Source organism: Cervus elaphus, chromosome 8, assembly GCF_910594005.1.
Source record: "Cervus elaphus chromosome 8, mCerEla1.1, whole genome shotgun sequence".
Taxonomy (NCBI): Eukaryota; Metazoa; Chordata; class Mammalia; order Artiodactyla; family Cervidae; genus Cervus; species Cervus elaphus.
Window position 1 is genome coordinate 38,583,045 of NC_057822.1, and position 23,840 is coordinate 38,606,884.

A 23,840-nucleotide genomic window follows, 5' to 3' on the forward strand; every position below is an offset into this window, starting at 1 on the left:
TTCCATATACCTACCTGTATGCAGTTTTCCCTATTATTAGCATCTTACCTTAGCATAGTACATTTGAACCAATTACTGAACCAATATTGATACATCATTATTAACTAAAGCTCACAGTTTATTCATATTTCATTTAGCTTCTACCTCATGTCCCTTTTCTGTTCCAGAATCCTATTCAGGATACTACATTACATTTAACTGCTATGCCTTCTTTTTTTTCATTTATTTTTATTAGTTGGAGGCTAATTACTTTACAATATTGTAGTGGTTTTTGTCATACATCTGCTGTGCCTTCTTAGACTCCTTTGGGTTGGTCGTTTCTCAGGCTTCCCTTGTTTTTGGTGACCTTGCCAGTTTTGAGGGGTGTGGGAAGGTATTCTGTAGGATGTCTCTCCATTTGTCTCCTGTTTTTCTTATGATTAGACCAGGTTATATGGAGGAAGACCATAGAGGTAAAGTGCCAATTTCATGGTATCATATCAGGGGCACACACTATCTACGGATGTCTTGTGCAGTCATTTTGTTTCTTGGACTTAAAAAAAATGCAGCTTCATCTAATAGCTGAAACTGAAGAACTATAGGATTTATTCTGGTTGCAATTGAATATAGAAGAAACACCTGCTTGTTAAAACAACAACATGAGAATATTAGATATGGCTTCTAAAGAAGACTGTTACAGTATAGAAGCTGCCATTGCGTGTTGTGCATTATATCCCTTAACTCCAGCTGTGTCTCCTTCTCTGGGCCTCTGTGCTCCTGGGGGATAGATGTGTCTTAGGCAGCTGGTCTTGGCTGGTGCCTATTTGGTATGTTATTTACCTTGTTTTGCTCGTGTTTGCACTTGGAGTGTAATATTAGGAAGAGGCAACTCTAGATCTGGCCTCTCCCTTTTTTCCTCAATAGGCTCCCTGTTTCTTATTCAAATCTATCTTGCCCGTTATAGGCAAAATGGTTAGGAAGAGGGAGTCTGGGGTTTGTTTGTTTATTTTCTGAACATCATTGGAATTATCTTTAGAGAATTCTGGAGACCCTAATTTGTACATACCTTTGGGGAAGTAATGCTGCGATTCATGGGGTCGCAAAGAGTCAGACACGACTGAAGGACTGAACTAACTAACTAACTAACCACACAGAATGTCATACTAGACACTTTCTTGTCACATACAATGCATATGTGTTATGTTAGAGTTTGCAAAGTGCTTTTGCATACATAAAGATTTGACTCCCACAACGGATGTGTGAGGTAGGTAGACCATGTATTATTGTCTTGCCTTTGTAGGAATTAGAGAGCTTAAGAAGTAACTTGCCCAAGACGACAGGACAAGTCAATGATGACAGAACTCCACACCAGGCCTGCTGATTGCAAGTTATTAACAAGTACATTAGTTTGTTAGAGCTGCTATAACAAAGTACCACAAACTACGTGGCTTAAATAACAGAAATTTCCTGTCTCACAGGTCTGGATGTTAAAAGTCCAAGATGACAATGTCAGCAAGGCCATACTTGCCAAGGAAGGACCTGTTCCAGGCCTTTCTCCCAGCTTCTAATGGTTCCTTAACTTGAGGCAGCTTAACATCAGTCTCTACGCGGAGTTCTGTCTGTGCACTCCGCCTTTGGCCATGAAGCCACACGGCCTCTCTCATCATTCCTCATTTCTTTCATCGGCACCTGGCTGTTTGGTTTCTATCAGAGATCCTTCACAAAGTTTGGAAGCATCTCTAATTTCAGGATCTTAAGCCTGTCCCTCCTGTGAGTAGGGAGAGGTTCATCACCCCTGCCCCCGAAAGGTGCAGGCAGGCTGAACAGCCCTGACTGACTTCCTTTTAAAATGCCAGAACCATTAAGTACAGCAAATTTGTTCTACTAGAGCGGGTGGGGTGTAGTCAGCGGGAGTAAAAGCCGTGCCACTTACTTGTCTAAAAAGGTATTTAGCAGCTGCAAATAACCTCCTGGATTAATGGAATCAACAGCCTTTAGGTCTCCAGATGTAAAGGGACCATTTATTCGACATCCATTCATTTATTCAACAAGCCGTGGTGCCGGTTTGGGTTGAGTTAACTCAAAATCCAGGCTGCTGTCCTTCCTCTTAAGGCTTTCTTCAATAATTATTCTGTTATTGACACATCACTGACCCAGGCATGACTAATGGGTTAGTATTACTGAGAGATGCAGCTAAAGGTCACCTCAGGGTGGGGGCCGCCGGGGGAGAGTCGAGCTGACATTTCCGTGGTGCAATGGTGGAGCAAATGGAGATTTTTAAGGGGGCAGACCCCATTCAGTCTTTACAGGAGACTACAATGCCATTATAATGCTGTGTAATCAGATTTCTTCCTTTTCTGTAATCTTTGTCCCACTTATTAATTAAGTGAAATGACACAAGAGGGTGAATGCTGGCGGTCTGTGACACATTTTCGTGTATTGTTAGGACCGTGGCACAGGCTTGATCACAGTCAGTGTGAACAGTAGCAGGTTACTTATTGGGTAATAAGACTGACCCAGGAGTGTCTTTATGGGAGTTGAAAGAGAAATTTTCAGATAAAAGAGAAAAAAAAAATGTTTTTAATGAAATTTAGAAAATGGGGTCAGAGTATAATTTATGGACTACATCTTGCCCTCTGGCATCTGCAAAAATAGATAGAAGCCAGGGAGGAGGAAAGAGTCCAGAGCTCAGGAAATTTCTCATTAGCTCACTGTCTGTCCTGTTCCTGCCCATCTATGACTCCATGTCAATGGACTGCCTACATTGGCAGGCAAGATTTGCCATCATCTCCTCAGATGCCTTTTTTTCTTTTAAATACTGGATGGTTGACCTGTAAAAGAGTTGAGCTGATTGCTTTTCTTCATCATCAGTTTTCCTATGTATAAAATGGGCAGGTGAGTCCTTGATACTGTATTGCCTCACAGAGACTTCTGGGGGCATGATGAGTACAAAGCTCTTTGTGTTCTCTGCGGGCAGACATGCTGGAAACGCTCATCAATCATTGTCGATGGGAGCCATGCCCACTGAAATGATGCAACAAATGTTTGCTGAAAGGATGTGCATGCCTGCTCAGTCACTCAGTCACGGCTGACTCTGCGACCCTACAGACTGTATAGCCTGCCAGGCTCCTCTGTGGAATTTTCCAGGCAAGAGTACTGGAGTGGGTTGCCATTTCCACCTCTAGGGCCGTGAACAGATGAACCCCAAAAGGCCTGTTCTATTTGCTTCCTGTGGTGCTGATCAGATCCCTTCTCTGTCCTATGGGTTTGATACCTCCAACTGCTGGGGTGCTGTGGGCAGCCAGCCCCTCTGGGTTCTCTCTGATGGGGAGAGCTGCTTTGAACAAGGCCACACCCCCTCCCTGGGATAGCTGCATCCGAAGACTGCTTGAGCAAGGGGTAGGGAGCCCTGGCCCTCTCATCCAAATGGGACAGCATTGAGAAGCCAGCCTCCAGAATGTTGGATGAGATGTCCATCGAAACTGCATTACAGGGACTTCCCTCGTGGTCCAGTGGTTAAGAATCCACCTGGCAATGCCGGGGACTTGAGTTCAATCCCTGGTCTGGGAACTAGGATCCCACATGCTGCAAGGCAACTAAGTCCGCACATCACAACTGAGACCTGACCCAGCCAAGATTAAAAAAAGAAAAGAAAACAAAACAAAACTGCATTGCAGCCCGACTTCCCCCTCTGTCCAGTTTTACTTCCTTCCCTTCCTTTCCCTTCCCTTCCCTGGGTGCTGGTATTGCAAGAGCAGCCCCTAAAAGTACCCTGCACTCTAATCTCTGACTCAGAGCCTGCTTCCTGGGACACCCAGGCTGCCACAGTCATGAAATTCTGTAGGTGTCATGTGCCGTACTACAAATGCAAAAAGATCGGGGGGCTGACAGGGTAGGGAAGACATGTGCTGCTCGTTGACAGCTGAGACAACTCTTGTTTGTAATGAGAACCTTAATGTGGCATTTGCAGGCTAGAACACGGCAAATTCTGCCAGCAGCCTCACCCCACCCTGTCCCTGTTTTAAGCTGGTGTCTCTTGGCTATGGCTCCCTTGGAGCCAGCCTCTTTTTGAGTCTCTCCCTTTTAAGGCTGTAGCATGTAGGACCTGGTTTACTGGAAATGTGACTATATTATACAGCAGATGTTAATGAAGAATGGGCACATGAATTTAATAGTACTTTTTGATTGGCTTATCGCATTGTGAAGAGAACACTGAAGCTATTAAAATGTGCAGTTGGGAAACAGAGCCTATGATGCCATCTACATATTCCTGTGACTCATGTTTAAGGGTTTCATTCAGTTCTCTAATAAGTGAAGGGAGCAGTTCTGACAGTGCCTGCTCTTTGTTGTTTTCCTCAGTTTTTCTTTTTTTCCAGGGCTGAGGACATGCAGACCTTCTCTGCATCCTGGATCTATGTTTACTTGCTCTTGCCACTGGCTTGGCCCTGTTGTTAAGGGAAGAGAATATGAGAGAAGAAAAGTTATGCTCCTTAGAGGCTTTTCTAATTAACTGTTTGAAAGAGACTTTTAAAAAATGCCTAAGTGTGAGGTTATTTGTATGCCTAATTTCGTTTTTATGTTACACTTACTTTTAAGTGTAATTTACCAAGGCTTAACACTTGTATTCTTTCAGGGGCATTACAAAGAGCATTGAACATTTATTACAGCCCTTTAAATGGCTGTGTTTTATTTCCATATGCTTTTAAATGGTTATTGAGTGGATTTGGTGCTCTTCCTGTAGTTAAAGTGCATTTTTTTTTATTGTGCATAAATGGTAAATAATTGATACCTGCCATATGCTTCGCTCTCCCTTTTTGAGCTCCCCTTTCCCTTTCCCTCTTCATTCTCTTCCCTTCTCTGTTCCAATTGGTTTCTGCCCTTATCTTGCTCTTTATCCTTTCCTCTGCTCTCTCTGCAGGTCTCCATTGCTTTCAACACCATTTCCCTTGCCGCTAAATATGCTCATTTGAGAGGGGGCTTTTACATGAATTCTTGAGACCATCGCATTACTCTGTGGGGGTGAAGGGGGTGGGTAAGGGCATCAGCTTTTTATTAGGTGATGCCAATATCAAGAATTTAAAATAAGAGAATGGTTTTAGAGAACATTTCTTGAATATATTTTCTTCAGATTGCAAATGGATGCAGGGCTAATTACTGTTGCCTCTTTCTCTGACTAACCAGTGACAACCTCTAAAGCTTGGAATTAAGAAAGATGTGGCCAAGTGTCTGAGATTGTTCTTAGCAGGCAAAGCTTCTCAAGCTGAACAATTTTAAAGAATCTCTCATTAGGGAAAGAAGAGGATAAATAGTGCAAGGGAAAATTTAAAGAATGTTCAATTGGATGAATTTGTGGGAAATTCCTACTATACTGAAGCCACAAGACTAGAAAAACTTTGATTTCTTTGTTCTTATATCCCCAAAAGGCAAAAAAAGAAAAAAATAAAATTATATATGTGACAGCTCACCAACACTGGAAGAGCTTTTCTTTTTGAAGTTTTAGAAAGGAGTTGAGAATTAATATGCAAATGTAAGGAACCCAGAAAACCCAAAAATAATCTTGGCAAAAAAAGAACAAAGTTGGAGGACTCATATTCCCGATTTCAAAAGTTACTACAAAGCAACAGTAATTGAGACAGTATGGTAGCAGAGTATGGATGGCCGTACTGATTGATGGAAAAGAAATGAGAGCCCAGAAATAAACCTACATATCTACTGTCAACTGGTTTTTGGGAAAAAATGCCAACATCATTCAATGGAAAAAGAATAGACTTTCCAACAAATGGACAGCCATTCTTCATGCAAAAGAATGAAGTTGAATCTCTTCCTTATACCTCTACAAAATTAAATCAAAATGGATCAAAGGCCTGAAAGTAAAGCTAAAACTGTAAGACTCTTAGAAGGAAGCATAGGAGTAAATCTTTGTGACTTTGGATTTGGTGATGGATTCTTAGATATGACACCAAAAGCACAAACAACAAAATGAAAAAAAAAAAAAGATAAATTGGACTTCTCTAATGTTAAAAACTTTTTTTTCCTTCAAAAGGTACACTATCAAGAAAGTGAAAAGACAACCTGCAGAATGGGTGAAAATATTTCCAAATCACAGATCTGCTAAGAATACTTAGAATATATATTTACAATATGTAAAGAATTCTTACAGTTCAATAATAGCTAGATTTTAAAATGGGCAAATGATTTGAGTAAACATCTTTCCAAAGATGGTACCACTTAAAAGGAAACAGGAGTAAATCTTTGTCACTATGGATTTGGCAATGGATTCTTAGATATGACACCAAAAGAACAAGCAACAAAATGAAGGAAAAAAGGACCAACAAACTAAAGAAAAGATGCTAAATGTCATTAGCTATCAGGGAAATGCAAATCAAAACCATCATGTGATACCACTTTATATATGCTGTGATAAAGAAGACAGACAATGGCAAGTGTTGTCAGGATGTGGAGAAATTAGAATCCATATACAAGGATGGCAGGAATGCAAAATGTTGCAGTCATTTTGGAGAAGAGTCTAGTGGTTCCTCAAAAGATTAAACATAGAGATACCATATGGAGTAGAACCCAGCAATTTCACTTTTAGGTATATACTTAAGACAAATGAAAACATATGTCCACACAGAACCTTGTACATGAAATGTTCATAGTAGCATTACCTGTAATAATTAAAAGGTAGGAATAAACCAAATGTCTATCAACTGATAAATGAAAGAAAAAAATGTGTTATATCTATAGAGTGGAATATTATTTAACCATAGAAAAGGATAAGTACCAATACATGCTACAGCATGGATAAACTTTGAAAACATTATGCTAAGTGAAAGAAGCCAGACACAGAAGTCCATTTACAGTATGATTTCATTTATATGAAACATCCAAGATAGACAGAAAGTAGAAACAGATGGCTGATAGGCAGAAAGTAGAGACAGAAGTTTGATTGTGGTTACCTAATACTGGAAGAGAATGGATGGGGAGATTGAGGTGTGATAGATAAAGGATATAGGCTTCTTTTGGGGGTGATAAAATGTTCTAAAATTGATTGTGTTGATGATTATATAACTCTATGAATACACTAAAGACCACTGAATTGTATACTTTAAATATTTGAATTGTGTAATATTTGAATTTTATCTCAGTAAAGCTGCTATACACAGAAGAACTATACAAAAAAGATATTCATGACCCAAATAACCATGGTGGTGTGATCATTTACCTAGAGCCAGAATTCTGGAATGTGAAGTCAAGTGGCCTTAGGAAGCATCACTACGAACAAAGCTAGTGGAGGTGATGGAATTCCAGCTGAGCGATTTCAAATCCTAAAAGATGATGCTATTTTAACATATTGAGTGCTACACTCAACATGCCAACAAATTTGGAAAACTCAGCAGTGGCCACAGGACTGGAAAAGGTCTGTTTTCACTCCAATCCCAAAGAAAGGCAATGCCAAAGAATGTTCAAATTACTGCACAACTGCCCTCATCTCACATGCTAGCAAAGTATGTTGAAAATTCTTCAAGCTAGGCTTCAACAGTATGTGAACCGTGAACTTTCAGATGTTCAAGCTGTATTTAGAAAAGGCAGAGGAACCAGAGATCAAATTGCCAACATCCATTGGATCATAGAAAAAGCAAGAGAATTCCAGAAAAACATCTACTTCTGCTTTATTGATTATGCCATAGCCTTTGACAGTTGTCATGTACGGATGTGAGAGTTGGACCATAGAGAAAGCTGAGCACTGAAGAATTGATTCTTTTGAACTGTGGTGTTGGAGAAAACTCTTGAGAGTCTCTTGCACTGCAAGGAGATCCAACCAGTGAATCCTCAAGGAAATCAGTCCTGAATATTCATTGGAAGGACTGATGTTGAAGCTGAAACCCCAATACTCTGGCCACTTGATGCGAAGAACTGACTCTTGGAAAAGACCCTGATACTGATTGAAGATTGAAGGTGGGAAGAGAAGGGGATGAAAGAGGATGAGATGGTTAGAAGGCATCACTGACTTGATGGACATGAGTTTGAGTAAGCTCTGGGAGTTGGTGATGGACAGGGAAGCCTGGTGTGCTGCAGTTCATGAGGTCGCAAAGAGTTGGACACAACTGAGTGACTGAACTGAACTGAACTGAAACCCTTTGACTGTGTGGATCACAACAAACTGTGGACACTTCCTCAAGAGATGGGAATACCAGACCACCTTACCTGTCTCCTGAGAAATCTGTATGCAGGTCAAGAAGAAACAGTTAGAACTGGACGTGGAACAACAGACTGCTTCCAAATTGGAAAAGGAGTACATCAAGGCTGTATATTGTCACCCTGCTTATGTAACTTATATACAGAGTTCAGTCAGTTCAGTTCAGTCACCCAGTTGTGTCTGACTCTTTGCGACCCCATGGACTGCAGCATGACAGGCCTCCCTGTCCATCACCAACTCCTGGAGCTTATTCAAACTCATGCCCACTGAGTCAGTGATGCCATCCAATCATCTCATCCTCTGTCTTCCTCTTCTCCTCCTGCCCTCAATCTTTCCTAGCATCAGGGTCTTTTCGAAAGAGTCAGTTCTTTGCATCAGGTGGCCAAAGTATTGGAGTTTCAGCTTCAACATCAGTCGCTCTAATGAATATTCAGGACTGATTTCCTTTAGGATGGACTGGTTGGATCTCTTTGCAGTCTCAAGAGTCTTCTCCAACACCACAGTTCAAAAGCATCAATTCTCTGGTGCTCAGCTTTCTTTACAGTCCTATTCTCACAACCATACATGACTACTGGGAAAACCATAGCTTTGACTAGATGGACCTTTGTTGGCAAAGTAATAATATCTCTGTTTTTTAATATGCTGTCTAGGTTGGTCATAACTTTTTCCCAAGGAATAAGCATCTTTTAATTTCATGGCTGCAGTCACCATCTGCAGTGATTTTGGAGCCCCCCAAAATAAAGTTTGTCACTGTTTCCACTGTTTCCCCATCTATTTGCCATGAAGTGATGGGACCAGATGCCATGATCTTAGTTTTCTGAATGTTGAGTTTTAAGCCAACTTTTTCACTCTTCTCTTTCACTTTCATCAAGAGGCTCTTTAGTTCTTCTTCACTTTCTGCCATAAGGCTGGTGTAATCTGCATATCTGAGGTTATCTGCATATGTGAGGTGGTTTCATCTGCATATCTGCATATGCAGAGTATATCATGAGAAATGCTGGGCTGGTTGAAGCACAAGCTAGAATCAAGATTGCAGGGAGAAGTATCAGTAACCTCAGATATACAGATGATACCACCCTTATGGCAGAAAGTGAAGAGGAACTAAAGAGCCTCTTGATGAAAGTGAAAAAGGAGGGTGAAAAAGCTGGTTTAACACTCAACATTCGAATAATGAAGATCATGGCATCTGGTCCTATCACTTCATGGCAAATAGATGGAGAAACAACAGAAACAGAGACTTAATTTTCTTGGGCTCCAAAATCACTGCAGATGGTGACTGCAGCCCTGAAATTAAGAGACGCTTGCTCCTTGGAAGAAAAGCTATGACCAACCTAGACAGCATATTAAAAAACAGAGATATTACTTTGCCAACAAAGGTTCATCTAGTCAAAGCTATGGTTTTTCCAGTAGTCATGTATGGATGTGAGAGTTGGACTGTGAAGAAAGCTGAGCACTGAAGACTTGATGCTTTTGAACTGTGGTGTTGGAGAAGACTCTTGAGAGTCCCTTGGACTGCAAGGAGAGCCAGCCAGTCCATCCTAAAGGAAATCAGTCCTGAATATTCACTGGAAGGGCTGATGCTGAAGCTGAAGATCCAATACTTTGGCCGCCTGATGTGAAGAACTGACTCACTGGAAAGGACCCTGATGCTGGGAAAGATTGAAGGCAGGAGGAGAAGGGGACGACAGAGGACGAGATGGTTGGATGGCCCCACTGACTTGATGGATATGAGTTTGAGCAAGCTCTGGGAGTTGGTGGTGGACAGGGAAGCCTGGCGTGCTGCAGTCCATGGGGTCACAAAGAATTGGACTTTGAAAGCTGAAAGCTGCTATCCTCAAAAACTATAAACTCCAAGAATTTAAATAAAAAAGAGTCAAAGCATTTTAAAGTTGTGAAAGCAAAGCTGCAACTTCTTTGAACAATAACTTGTAAAACTCAAGACACACCGGGTGTCAGTAAGCAATTATTCCTGTTTTACAGATGCAGCAATCGAGACTCAGAGGATTAAATGACTTGCCGCATAGTCATACAGGTAATTGGTGGGAAGATGGGGAACCTAGATCTCTCACAGCCTCTTAGTGCATGATTCTGACATTCCACTAGCTCCTCTCAGACTTCCTTTTTCACAGGGCTTTGGAGGCAGCAAAAACATGAAACAAAGCTCCCTTTGCTTATTTCCTTACTTTGTGGTTAACAGTGTATTAGTGGCTCAGTCGTGTCCGACTCTTTGCAATCCCGTGGACTGTAGCCTGCCAGGCTCCTCTGTCCATGCAATTCTCCAGGCAAGAATACTGGAGTGGATTGCTATTCTCTTCTCCAGGGGATCTTCCCAACCCAGGGATCAAACCCAGGTCTCCCAAATTGCAGGCAGATTCTTTATTGTAACTAACCCAAGGCTATTTTTAATGAACAAATCTCAAGTTCTTTGGGGGATATAGCAGAGCCTTGAAGAAACTTGAGGTGGGTGAATTAGTTATTTCCTCACAACCTCTCAATCAGGTGAAGGCGGATCTCAAGACAAATTCTGCCCCATATATGAATATGAGCAGGTTGGCACAAAGGAGCTCATACAACCTGCTTTGCCAACCTGATGACATCTCAGGGCTCTCACCTTTTGTTTATCTTCACTTGTATGAAAGGTCCACTGGGGAAGACGCGGTGATATTGTAGAGGTAGGATCTGCAACTGTTCAGATCAGTTTAGGCTACAGAAGTCCTGGCTAATGATCGGGTGTAAGACCATTCAAACATCAAGTCTGGGGCATCATCTTAAAGAGACAGGCTACAGGTCCAGCTCGATTCTGATACCCAAGCAAGGATGCAGAGAGCCTTATAAATATTTTGTTCAGTCTATACATCTTGAGTACATCTAATTTTTACTAATAAAGCACATTTTTAACCTTTTGAACCTCAGGTTTCACTTCTGTAAAATAAGATATTTAAGGAGTGATGTTACAAATATGTGGAAACTTCTGTGATACTCTAAAGAGCCACTCATTTATTTAATAAATCACCATTTTAAATATTTCTAAAATTCACTTCACTAATTAGAAAACCTTGGGTACTGATTGAGATACAGAAGACAAAATCATTTGCGGTAGCTGCTTCTAGAGCAGTCCTCTCAAATGTGTTGCTAACTGGGCACCCCAGGAGTATAGATTTTCCATTAAGGCAGCTGACTGCCCCTGGAGTGGGAGTTTATACTAAGTGGCATATTCAGAATATCTCAGTCTAGGCTAAAATATTTCAAATTAAATTATAATTAATAAATAAATTAATAAATATGCAAAAAAACTCCAAGCAATGTACTAGGGCTGCCACTTGCTTTACATATTTTAATTACATAATTGTGATGCTTATGTCCTCAGGCTTGTTAGCAAAGGACACAATTTTTCTTTTCAAAAATTTTTTAAAATTTTTATATAATTTTTAAATGTTACTTTCCATTTACAGTTATTACAAAATATTCACATATTCCCCATGTTGTACAATACATCCTTGAGATTATCTTATACCCAGTAGTTTGTACCTCCTAATTCTCCCCCATCCCACTGGAACCATAGTTAATTCTCTGTATCTGTGAGTTTGCTTCTCTTTTGGTATATTTAATAGTTTGTTTTTCTTTAAAAAAAAATCTATTTTTTTAAGATTCCACATGTAAACGATATCATGCAGTATTTGTCTTTATCTGACTTATTTCAATTAACAATGCCTTCTAAGTCCCTCTATGTTTTTGCTAATGGCAATATTTCATTCTTTTTTATGAATGAGTAGTATTCCATTCTATATTTATAACACATCTTCTTTATCATTCATCTGTTGATGGACACGGGTTGCTTCCTTGTCTTGGGAATTGTAAATAATGGTGTTATGAACGTTGGGATGCATGTATCTTTCCAAGTTAATGTTTTTTTCAGATATATAACCAGTAGTGGAATTGGTAGGTAATATGGTAATTTTATTTTTATTTTTTTGAAAATTCTCCATACTGTTTTCCACAGTGGCTGTACCAATTTCCATTACCACTGACAATGTAGGAGTATTCCCTTTTCTCTACATCTTTGCCAATGTTTGTTATTTGCAGACTTTTTGATGACAGCCATTCAGAGAGGTGTGAGGTGATATATTATTATGGTTTTGATATGCATTTCCCTGATGATTAGCAGTATTAAACATTTTTTCTTGTATGTGTTGTCCATCTGTATGTCTTCTTTGGAAAAAATGTCTACTCAGATCTGCTTATTTTTAAAATTGGGTTTTTTTTTTTTTGATATTGAGTTGTATGAGCTGTTTATATATTTTGGGAATATATAAATTTAACTCTTTATTGGGAATATAATTTGCAAATTTTTTCCCCATTCAGTACATTGTCTTTTCATTTTATTGATGGTTTCCTTTTCTGGTCAAAAGCTTTTAAGTTTAATTAGGTTTCATTTGTTTATATTTGCTTTTATTTCCTTTACTTTAGGAGATGGATCCCCAAAAATATGGTTTTGATTTATGTCAAAGAGTGTTCTGCCTCTGTTTTCCTCTGGGAGTTTTATAGTATCCAGTCTTACATTTAGGTCTTTAAGCAAATGATGTAATTTTTTCAAATCAAATAAAGAGAAACATGGATAGAAGAGGAAGACATAGAGAATGGATAGAAAGAAAAAAAAAGTCAGAGGCAGAGAAAAATGGAAACTGAGGAAGGAAGAGTTTTAGAGACTCAGAGAGAGGCACAGAGAGAAGAAGAACCAAAATAATCAGGCATCCTCAGGTTGGTCATTTTTTAATTCTCATGTGATTCCTTCAAAGACCTCTTTTTTACTGCCAAGCATAGCAAGTCTCTCTCATCAAAACTATCCCTGGCTTGGCTGGAGGGATACACAGAGGACAACAGAAATATCTTCTGAGAACCCCCATGTTCATTGCTGCAGTATTTATAATAGCTAGGACATGGACTGAATCTGTGTCCATCAGTGGGTGAATGAGTAAAAATATGTGACATATATAAATTTCAGCCATAAAAAGAAGGAAATTCTGCCGTTTGGGACAATGTGGATGGACCTTGGGGGCATTATGCTAAATGAAATGTGACACAGAGAAAGACAAAGGTTGTATGATCTTACTTTTATGTAGAATCTACAAAATCTGAATTCATAGAATACACTGATGGTTGCCAGAGGTGGAGAATAGGCCATGGAGGAAATGGGAGAAGATAGTCAAAAGGAACAAACTTCTAGTTATATGATAAACAACTTCTGGGGATAAAACATACAGCATAGAGATTAGAGTTAACATGGGATTTTCCAGGCAAGAATACTGGAGTGAATTGCCATTTCCTCCTCCAGGGGATCTTCCTGACTCAGGGTTTGAACCCATGTCTCCTGCATCTCCTGCACTGGCAGGAGGATTCTTTACCACTGAGCCACCTGGGAAGCCCCATGGTACACTAATATGATTGACTAATACAATGTTGTTCATTGTTCAGTTGCTAAGTCTTGTCTGACTCTTTGCGACACCAGCACACTAGGCTTCCCTGTCCAACACTATCTCCCAGTTTGCTCAAGTTCATGTCCATTGAGTTAGTGATGCTATCTAACCATCTCATCCTCTGTTGCCCTCTTCTCCTGCCTTCAGTCTTTCCCAGCATCAGGGTCTTTTCCAATGAGTTGGCTCTTCACATCAGGTGACCAAAGTATTGGAGTTTCAGCTTCAGCATCAGTCCTTCCAATGAATATTCAGGGTTTATTTCCTTTAGGATATGTTTTATGTCAATTTTACCTCGATAAAATTGGGAAAAAGTGAGCAATATCTCCTGAGGAAATAAACATAAACTCACTCTCTCTGAGTCTGGCAGGGTGCTGCAGTGCTGGTAGGCACGTGGTAGAATCCTTCCTAGAGCAAGATGGCAGTGCTGCAGCTACACGCCAACTGCGGGGGATCCCAGTGCTCTTTCACAGAGGTGGAATGAATGACTGCCCATGGGCAATGATACCAGGGTTTCAGAAAAGGATCTCCTTACTCACAATCTCTATTCCTTGCCTGCCTTGACTTTGCCACTCAATGTGGCGTCAGACAAATTATTCAGCCTTTCTGAATCTCAGATTGTACCTTCATACAATGAGGACTAGTGCCGTAAGCATATGCTATATGTACTGTAAATACTTCTTTTTTTCTTTTTCCTTAATTCATTCTCTCTCTTTTTTGGTAACAGATTTTGTTTTTCATTAAGAGTATCTTTTTAAAATATCAGTGACTCTGGGAGAGGTGCATTAAGACAGTTTTTCTCAAATACCCATCAAAGTGCCCCTAATGGAGGAGGAAGATAAACATTTAGACCCCGGAGATCGGGGGAAGGATTTGAAAGTTCCTGCTTCAGGGTCAAAATTTATTTATAGTTTTAAGATTCGTTTTATTTTAAAAGTCCATGAATTTTGCATTTTACTCCATGTTTGTATAGTACTCTAGTTTGTAATGCTCTTTAAAAAAAAGGAATTTCCCCTATTACTGGCACTCCAGGAGAATGTCCCATGTTTATCCTGCAGCTTCTTGTTTTCTTGGCATGTGGCCATGTGCTCCTTAGGGTCTATAATCCCTGGCTTGAGCAGAGTGGCCTTACGTATCAGTTAACATGCTGGCAAATAAAGCTACAGAGGAAATAGGACACCCAAAGATGATTCCAGTTTTGTCTTGAGGCCACCAAGCCTGGTATTCTCACGTCTGTGCTGTATGCTGTGATGTGCTTAGTCGCTCAGTCATGTCCGACTGTTTGCGCCTCCATGGACTGTAGCCCGCCAGGCTCCTCCATCTATGGGGATTCTCCAGGCAAGAATCCTGGAGCGAGTTGCCATGCTCTCCTCCAGGGGATCTTCCCAACTCAGGGATTGAACTCAGGTCCCCTGCATTGCAGGCAGATTCTTTACCATCTGAGCTGCCAGGGAAGCCCGATATTCATGTCTAGGCTACTCTAAATTTCTAGGCTATTTCTAAATTTTTAGCTAGAAACTATGGTGATTTTATTTCAGACTGAGACCAAAAGGTGATAGGAGTAGTGAGTTTAAGAACAAATTTAGGGGTTTTCTGATTGTATCAGCATCCTAAGAATTTGGCTTTAGACTTGAGGTCTTTTTGGCCATGTACAGAATGACAAGGGTTTCTAGTCTCTCAAAGATCTTTATCAGGCTCATTCATCTGGGGCCCTGAGCGAGGGTGAGAATTTGAAATGGGATATGAACCTGAAATATCCTTCTGGGTAATATTTATAGTCTTGGGGGCCTTGAAGTTCTCAAGGTCCTCTTGGTTGCACAGTGCAAGTGTTCCTTTAAGATGGCCATGTTTGTGAGAAGGCATCGTCTAGTCTTCTGCAGCCACTGAATTAATGATCCTACTGTCATGAAAAGGTATTAAGAGGTTAAATGTTCCTTGGAAGCGGATCTTTTTAGAGTCATCTCTCAACAAGTTGTCTTAGGCTGTACAGATAGTCTCAACCATTACTAACAGATGCATCTGCCGTGAGACAATTTTGCAAGCCCAGGCAGAAAAGAACTCATGCTTTTCTGAATCTTCCTCTTGGCTCATATTAAAACTAGCCAGGAGAGGAGTCATAGCAAAGTTTATTAGGGACAGTTCCCTGGAGGGGGAAATAATGGGGATAACGAGACAAATATTCTTAAGGCATCCTGGGGCTTCTGGAATAAGCAGGCTCTGGTCCACCGGAATAGCTGGTGGAGAAATGGCTTTGTTATACATAATTTCAGAAAATATGTTCTGTTGTTATATTCCAAATACATTTGAAATTTCCTAGAGAAGTTCTTTGTTGTTGTTTGTTGTTGTTCCGTTGCTAAGTCGTGTCTGACTCTTTTGCGACCCCATGGACTGTGGTCCTGCAGGCTCCTCTGTCCATAGGATTCCCCAGGCAAGAATAGTGGAGTGGGTTGCCACGCCCTCCTCCAGGGGATCTTCCTGACCCAGGGATCAAACTGGCGTTTCTTATGTCTCCTGCATTGGCAGGTGGGTTCTTTACCATGGGCGCCACCTGGCAAGCCCAGTGTAGGATAACCTTAATCAGGAAGGAAGCAGATGAAGTGTATGTGTGCATGTGTGTGTGTGTGTGTGAGAGAGAGAGAGAGAGAGAGAGAAAGAGAGGAAGAGAGAGAGGGAGCGAGGAAGAGGGAGGGAAAGCTAGAAACTGATTTTCTGGTTAAGGTGAGATAAGCCATCCATTTAATGGCCTAAAAGCTATTGGAACCATCATTTTAGGTTCAGGTAAATGCTACCACAGGCTACACAAGTTAGTATAAGGTCCAGATATGAAGAAAGGAACTTTTATCTATTCCAAAATCACATTATAAAGCCTTATTTAGTGCATCTTTCCAATGGCATTGTAGATAGCTGTGACCCTAGATATATAATGGGGAGGTGAGGAGAGTGTTCTGTGTGCAAACCAGGGAAGCTCCTCCATGCATTACTTCCAAATACATTGACCATTTTCTTATAGACCTGGCCTTGACACTGAGAATATGAAATCAAGGAAATCGGGACATAGTTGAATGTGAGGAGCTTCCGGTCTACTGTAAAGGATTTATGCAGAGGTATTATACCATGGCTAGAGCCATATACAGAGGCATTGTAGTGTAGTGTAAGCTCACAGACTTCTGAAGTCAGGCTGTCTGGGTTCATGTGCTACCATTGCCACTAATTAGTAGTTCAAGATCACTGAATTTCAATTTTATCATTTGTAAAATGGGATTGGTCTTACTCTATATACGTATAGGATATATTTATATTTTTATATATATATATATATATATATATATATATATATATATATATAGAGGTCCTCCTATAGGACTATTTTGGAGAAGGAAATGGCAACCCACTCCAGTGTTCTTGCCTGGAGAATCCCAGGGACGGGGGAGCCTGGTGGGCTGCCGTCTATGGGGTCGCACAGAGTCGGACACAACTGAAGCGACTTAGCGTAGCATAGGACTATTTTATCTATAAATGAGCTGATACACACATACAGACACACACACACATATATATATAAAGTGTCTGACTCATAATAAACATTCAGTAAATGGAGAGATATTATGATTATGTATATAAATACATTTTGTTATTGTTGATATTTAGGGAGAAAATTATGCCAGGAGACCTTTGGTAATCCTCAGATTTGGGAATAATGCCATAACTGCTTTGGAGGTAAATTATCTTTACTTCTATAAGTTAATACTTTGGAGAGGAAGAGGCAAGTAGACCTCAATGAGATATTCTAGTCTCACAAACTAACTCTCTAACCTATACAATAAAACTGAAGTAGTGCTCAGCAGATGAGAAACTGCCTCTTGCCATGGACTTTTGGAGTTAGACAGGAATAGTCTGTTAGGACTATTAAATTTCAGAGACTGTTGAAGGTCAGAGACTGTTTAAGATAGCAAAACCAGCATGAGAATGCTGATTTGCTCAAGGAACAAAAGATTCCTCCAGTAGTCCAGTGATGAGCTTGGAAATTCTGGCTCTGCCCAGGTTGCAAAGAGTCTGACACAACTGAAGTGACTTAGCACACATACACACCCACCCACCTCTTCCAGGTGAGACAGGAACTGTAGAATTTCAGGAGCTGATCTAGGGTTGGGAGTTGTTGGTTGGCCCAAACCTGAGATACAATTAGGCTATGACTGCCTTGAATTTTTGTAGATTCCTCCCATTTTTCTGAGATAGGTGTCCATTTTCTGTTTGATTTTGAATGACTATACCTGGACTCTTTCACACATCTGTGAAGGGTTGAGCAAGTTCAAGGTGAAATAGAGGTACAAACCCAGATGACCTTCAGAAAAGGTTTTCTTTTTCTGCTTATTTTTCTCCCCTCTGCTAAAGTCTCCCTTCTTAAAGGCTTCTTCACCCTTTCCTATCTCTGCCCTCCCCTTCATCAATTTCTGCTTCTGCAAAGCATTTGACATTAGTCATTTATATTTCATAATGAATTTCAGCCAACATGTTACTTCTCTCAGGAGTAATTTTTCCCTTAGCCTCAGATATACGTGACTGTTGAACTCACCTTGTATTGGCTTTGCCTCGGCTCCTATGTTCATTGCAGCATGATAACAGCTTCAGGGGCTCTGCTGTAGATTTTACTGTGATACAACATGGAGGAACTTTTGGTTTCAGAAGGAGTTTTAATTCACTGGTTTTCTTTGATCAAACAAAAAGTTATCCATACCAGGAAAAGGAGCATGTTTGCAGGCAAATCAGGAAGCACGCTATCCAAAGCTGAATGTTAAAGCAGAGGGAGAATGAAGAGAAGAGAGAGGAGAAGGGAGGGGAGAGGGAGGAACAAGGAAGGAAAAGGAAGAGAAATAGAGAGAGCATCATTCTCTCTTCCTGGCTGAGAACAAAGAATCCGAATGACAATGTGGATACATGGCTCCTGGAAGCGTCAGCTTGATGGTATAAACAGGTGCCGCAGAGAACCACAATGATTTTTTACAACTCTTTTCTCCTTTTCTTTGCTTTACAAATCTTTGCCTATGAAAAAGTAGCTTACCTTCTTTCTCATTTCTTACTTTTTTTTTTAAACTCAAAATTTCCTTGCTTAAAACACACATACACAAAAGAAAAACAACACACACAGTCCATTTTAGGACTTTTCTGTGTCTTCCTGTCCTTGTTAGATTTTTTTCCCATTCTGTTCATGACCTAGTCCTTCTCTCTTTCTAACTGATTTCTTTGAAGATGTTGAAGGTCAAAGCTTATTACATTATTACCTTTAAAAAGGTACATTAAAAAAATAGAGCAAAGAATATTCTGAAAAATGAGCCAGGTGATGTACAAAACCCAGAAATTTTTTCAGTTTCTACTTACAGGGTTTAAAAGTTTGCTTTTGAACAGAGATTAAAACTAAGGAAAGAAAAGAAGAAGATCATCAAGCAAAGGGAAAGAAGTCTGAAGTATCCAAAAAGCATTATGTTTTCTTTTTTCTCTTTTTAACAGACTAAAATAATCTAAATAGCCCCTAATTAAAATGCTTAAAATGCCTAAAATGCTTAAACATGCTTTTCTTAAAAAATGGCTCCCCCGCTCCCAAGTTACAATGTCAAACTGGTGATGTTGTAGTTGCAGGGGGAATATGTAGCTTGAGGAAACGCAGTATCTGAGTTACGGGTTAAAATTGAAATTATGAAATAATGGCTTTCATTCAGCCTGATAGAGTATAAGCTGTGATGGCAAAGGTCCTATTAATACAAGTCACATGTTCTAATCCATTTGTCCAGTGAATAATTTCACCTTTCTGCTGTGTGCCACTATTTTACAGGCTGAAAGAATTGGGGTTTCTTCCAGCAAATGGAGGATCCCCAGGGCTCCATCTGTCTGTCACTCTCAGACTATATTAGGGGTAACCTTTCCCTCTCCCCAGCAGTGGAATCCAATGCAGATTTTTTAAGATGCATGACTAAATTCTGTTACAGAGGGCACAAGGGTAAAAACCGTGTAACAACAATAGCCATTTGCTGCATGTTTCCTATGTGCCAAGTGCAGTACATGGTGCTTACTTCATTCTCCACTGTCTTCAAGTCAGGTAAAGCCAACATCTTTAGCGCCCCCTCCCCCCCCACTTCTGATCTGTGGAACAGAAAGTTTCTTTCCTGTTTAGGCTCCAGGTTGATTCCCCCCCCCCCCCCCCCCCCCGCCCCCCTGTTAGCAGGGCCTTTCCAGGCTTTGGGAAAAACAGTTCTCATGATCAAGCTCACCATGGGTACCTAGGGTTGGGGACTGTCAGCTACTTTCCAGAGTTGGTCCCCAGCAAGGGCCCTCCTGCTCGGTGTCCTTTGGGCTAACAGAATCAGGCCAAGCTGGGATCATAAGCCAGTGAAACTTTTATTTTTGGATCAGAAAATGGACAGATGGGAGATTGTGCTGTATATCAGGGATCCCCAACCTTTTTTGGCCCCAGGGACTGGTTTTGAGAAAATGTTTCCTTGGCCTGGGGGTGAGGGTGGGCGGGATGGTTTCAGGATGACTCAAGCGCATTACGTTTATTATACACTTTATTCCTATTATTATTATTTCAGCTCCACTAGATCATTAGGCATTAGATCCCAGAAGTTGGGGAACTTTGCCCTTTAGCACACGATCTCCCCAACAAGCCACTAGCAGGGCTGCTTTATTGAAGTCTTAGTATGGAGGAAAGGGGGCGGAGCTTTCACGAGTCTGGTGCAGGCATGTCGCTCAGGGCTGTGGGTCACAGCGCCAGAGCAGCGACTGTGCACGAGGCCTGCTGCCGCCATCTTGAATTGCAGTGCCATTCACAGCGCTCCTGCGCACGCCCTGAGCCGAGGTGTGGGCACGGCCATTTTGCACTAGGAACTGGTCTGAATGGCCAGTGTGAGGCCTCTGCACATGCCCCTCTATGAGCAAATGAAACTAGTCCAAGCACAAACGAAAAAAAGGTTAGACTGTATTTTATTACCCAGATTCTAGTTTTAATTCTTGGAAATTTTTCCTGGGCTTTGCTGGTGACAGGAGGAGGGATGCTAGCTTGATCAGAGCTGAGTGGTAGAATCCTGGAAAGCAGGGGCAGGTGGCTGGCCTGAATCACGTATTTCCGCAACAATGTGGTCCACCTGCAGACAGTACTGTACAGTTTCTGTCTTATAGTATTTGAGATTTCGACCTGGAAAACAAATGGAGAACAGAACAGTTATACCGTTTTGTCATGCTGTGAGGTGACTTGTGCATGAGTGGTCCCATTCACGGTCTCATCCTGAGCCAGTTATTGACAGTTGCAGTGCCTGGAATGGTGAGAAGTGTGGGGTCTGAAGTGAGACCCTTGGATTTGGACCTCTGCTTGGCCACTTATGAAACACATGACCTTGGGCGGATCACTCAACTTCTCTGGGTCTGAGGCGCTTCCTCTACAAAATGAGGGTTAAACAAGACACATAATATATGCAAAGTGCTTAATGTAGTGCCTGGCAGTTGGTAAGCATTCAGGAAAAGTTGTTCATGATTATTATTCTGATCATCAGTCCGAGAGCTTTAAGTAGCATGTGCTACATGGACTAATGCTTCTGAATACAGATTATTAGCCTTGTTAATCATGTTGAAAATAAAAAATGTGCTGCATATTTTCTTTTTATAGATACACAGTTTGTGATGGTTTTACTGTTTGTTTGTCTTTTCTTTCTTATACATTTCAATGATCTCTTAAAGTGTCAGTTGCTCAATACTGTCCAACTCTTTGCAACCCCATGGACTATAGCCAGCCATGCCCCTCTGTCCATGGAATTCTCTAAGCAAAAATACTAGAGAGGGTAGCCATTCCCTTCTCCAGGGGAATCTTCCCAACCCAGGAATTGAACCTGCATCTCCTACTTTGCAGGCAGATTCTTTACCATCTGAGCCAAATGTTAGACTAAAGTATACTTTAAATCTCTTGATTTAAGGTTGGCAGTTATATATATTTACTTGTATACACACACACATATTACATGATAAAAACACATATATGGGGCATGATGCATAACATGGTTCTAAGTGAGATTTATTAGATTTATTTACCACATTGTTTACAAGTTTTGTGCCCAGGAAAGACATTAGTCAACTTATAATATTTTTTAAAGATATGTATTTAATCAACAAAAATAATAGACAACTTGATAAATTTTCATATTCTAATACAAATTCATCTAGGCAGTTAAAAATAGTATAAGTTGACTAATGTCTTTCCTGGGCACAAAACTGGTAAACAATGTGGTAAATAAATCTAATAAATTGCACTTAGAAGCATGTTACGTATCATGCCACATATATGTGTTTGTATCATGTGATATGTGTGTGGCTCTACAAGTAAATATATATAACTGGTGACCTTAAATCAAGAAATTTAAAGTATAATTTTGTCTAACATTTCTTAGATAAAATAAGTTGATTATCCATTTTTGGCCTCATTCACATTGCAGGAAACCTATTTACCATTTAATGTAGTTAATAAAATTACTTCTGAGGTCCTTCCGTATCTAAAGCTGTGGCTTTCTCTTGAAAATTTGCCATTTTGATATCTGAGTGATTTGAGTTATTTAATTGAGAATTCTTCATCTTTTGATGAGGCAGTTTAAACAAGATTTGTCACCATAGAGGGAAGAACTTTCTCTAAATTCTGTTCATGAGGAAGTTGGTCCCTTGGGCATGGTATTATTTTCCTTTGAGAGATCGTTTCCTGATAAAGGGAATTCAGTATTTCATAAAGATCCTCTAGTTTTGTCAAAAATTGGTTTAATAATCTGTTTCATTTCCTGTGCCAAATACTAGTGTAAGACTTTTTTTTTTTTTGGACTATCATAGTTAATTCATGAACTGCTACATGCAGCAGATCGAAAGCTATGTCAGTACGAGGTACACCTCGGGTTTTTGAAAAAATTTTGAACCTACAGAAAAATTGAAAAAGTAATATAATCCTGGTAATATTTACTAGACCCAATGATTACTTTAACATTTTGCCAGTTTTGTGCCTGCACTCACACAAGCATCTATGTCTCTTGATTTGGACTTGTCTGGGTTTTTCTCTCCTGATAAGAATCAAGCTAAACGTTTTTGGCAAGAGTGCAACACAGCAGAGGGTTGCAAAGCTTTCAGAGCTAGGTGATGAGATAGGAAGGTGACAATGTCCCCTTTTATAGCAGTAATGAATGTGGGCAGAGTCATCTCTCAGATCAGGTGATGTGGGGTGACTGTTTTATATTTGGGGACGGGCTTAGAGAGTGAGTCACTTAGGGATTTGGTGAATGAGAAGGGTCAAGACAGAAAGAGGTTGGCTTTTGCCAGGTGGTACATTTAAATACTTCAATATTCTTGGGTCTAATTTGTATAAATATCATCAGCTTATGAAACTTTCCTTCTCTTCCTATATTTCCAAGGCAAAATCTATGATGCTGTCCATAACATATCCATTCACAACTTCTAGGTTGACCTTCCAAAAACTTGTTTTTCCCTTCAAGGAAATTAAAAAAAATTTTTTTTCTTTTTTATCAAGTTTGACTTAAAAGAAAAGATTTATGGATTGGGGTAAGGGCAGGGGAGGGAATCACAAGCCCCAGGTCTTGTACTTACTAAAGTCAGCTCAAAACTTTGTTTTATTTTTATTTTGAAGCCATGATTCTCTAGGGATGGAGGCAGGGGATTCTTAGAAGGAGAAGAGTTGAGAAGTTTTCCTTAAGTGGGCATCTGAAGAAACCATGCTTGCAGTCCTTCAAGATGGGATGAAACAAATAAGGAGATTGGGGTCAATTGCCTAAAGTCCTGGAGTCTTCAGGAAAAGCTGTAAATAATAGATTTTTCTCTTTAAAATAAAGTTTAGAAAGTAAAAAGCAGAAAAATAAATGATAAATTTCAGAACATTTTCCAAAATTATTTACTTTTCTTTTTCTAAACTTTCTTGCCCTGGGGCTTATTACCTCTGTGGCAAGATCTCAGAAAAATTGATAAAAAAAAAATTGGTCTGACTCTATAAACAATAATGACAAACAGCTATCACATAAGTTCAGGGAGGATGGGAGGTCCTAGAACCCATGCTGAAACTCTGTCTTGAGTCCCTGGACCATACCATAGAACACAATGGCAGCTACTAGGATTTTTTTTTCCCACTAGGTGGTTCTGTAATGGGCCATTGGCAAAACTCA

At 40.2% G+C, this 23,840-nt stretch overlaps 2 long non-coding RNA genes across 2 annotated transcripts in view; one reads left to right on the forward strand and one right to left on the reverse strand.

Moving 5' to 3' along the window:
* LOC122698946 overlaps positions 1–23,840 on the forward strand; it is a 107,409-nt gene that overhangs the window by 40,799 nt on the left and 42,770 nt on the right. Inside the window, exon 2 of the long non-coding RNA XR_006342461.1 lies at positions 10,160–10,211. This is a non-coding gene — a long non-coding RNA (uncharacterized LOC122698946). The remainder of the gene's footprint in view (positions 1–10,159; positions 10,212–23,840) is intronic.
* LOC122698945 overlaps positions 20,624–23,840 on the reverse strand; it is a 36,632-nt gene continuing 33,415 nt past the window's right edge. Inside the window, exons 2-3 of the long non-coding RNA XR_006342460.1 lie at positions 23,272–23,479; positions 20,624–20,836 (exon numbers count right to left, since the gene is read on the reverse strand). This is a non-coding gene — a long non-coding RNA (uncharacterized LOC122698945). The remainder of the gene's footprint in view (positions 20,837–23,271; positions 23,480–23,840) is intronic.